Below are 1,448 nucleotides of genomic sequence, written 5' to 3' on the forward strand. Positions count from 1 at the left end.
TGTCCCCGGGCGGGGCGGGCGCCGAGCCCCCCTTCCCCTCTGCCGTGGGAGCCCGCTCTGGTAGGGGAAGGGGCCGGGGAACCGCCTGCCTCCGCCGGTCCCCTCCAAATACCCGCTCCCCCGTCCCGCAGGGGAAAAAAAAACAAACAAAAAACACCTTTCAGCCACGCGTGCCGACAGGCCACCGCGTCCAGGTGCTCGTATTTTAGGAACTACCTCAGCACCTCCGTTATAAATCGCCTTTTTCCCAGCGGGAAGAAGGGCTGAAAGGCGCGGCACCCGGCGTCCCGTGGAAGTGAAGCGACGGGCGGGCTCGGAATCCACCTGGTTCTGGAGCGTCCGCGCTCAGAGCCTCTCCTGTGAGGGGTTTTCCCCAGGCTCCCTCAGCGCTGCCGGCCGCTTGCTGATGGCACCGAACACGGCCACTTTGAAATGCCTCGCGGGAGCGGGCAGGGGGTGGTTGCCCAGCCCCGTGAGAATTTCTGTCATGACGACGAAAAGCGGTGGGATGCAAGAGGAGAATTTTGAACGCTGCCCGTGAAGAGCTGCTGATGTCGGGGAAGCCTGCCGGGTGGCGGGGCGGTCGGACGCGATAACGTGAGGGTGCGGGGAAAAGTTGTGGGTGAGCTCCGACGCTCTCCATCGCTCACATAAATACCACTGTTCACCCAAGTAGATCTCGCTCAGCCAAAAAAAAAAAAAAAAATCAGTCTTTCCTTAATCCACTCGGTCATTCAGGCTGTAGCAGGTTCCAAGAGGAAAGGGCAGAACAGATTTGCTAGCTTGTGGGTCCAAGCTGGGAGACCGGCACCCACGTCTCTCCTGAACGAGGTTCAAAGCGCAAAACCGGGGCGTTCTGTGTTCCCCACAATCTAGACGTTAGGGGACAGTTAAAAAAAATAAATCTACCCCAGACCTGGGAAACCTCTTCCATTAAAGTTTTAGGGAAAATGTCAGCTTTGATGAATTGGGATTTTCTCTTCAAAAATCTCGAACAACTACCAAATTTCTGTCAGCTGCAGGAGATGGCGACTTGCAGAAAATCATCAGAAGTAAAAAAAAATAATATCTTTTTTCCTACCTTTTATTACTTGTGCCTTACAAGAAAGAAGAAAAATAGCAAAAATCTCAACATTTGAGACATAAAGTAGACCAGGATATAAAAATATACTGCACAAGGCAATCTTACATTGGCATAAGAAGTGCTAAACTCATTTAGTTTGCCACCAGTGCATTTTTAGATATGTCTACATTGCATGGCAGTGATGTCCTTCATTTCAAGATACGTTCACGCTTGCCAGTGGTCCATCAAGCTGCACAGAGTAGCACAAATTAATACTAGCATCTAATGTGGTTTAACAGGCTCACGCTGGATGAAGTTCATGCCACTGTTGTTTCTAATAGTGTGTGGCCCTGGTTCTCTAAAATAATCTGGATGTGGGTAGGAC

This window comes from Haliaeetus leucocephalus, unplaced genomic scaffold (genome assembly GCF_000737465.1).
Source record: "Haliaeetus leucocephalus isolate CR32 unplaced genomic scaffold, Haliaeetus_leucocephalus-4.0 Scaffold897, whole genome shotgun sequence".
In the NCBI taxonomy this organism is placed as follows: Eukaryota; Metazoa; Chordata; class Aves; order Accipitriformes; family Accipitridae; genus Haliaeetus; species Haliaeetus leucocephalus.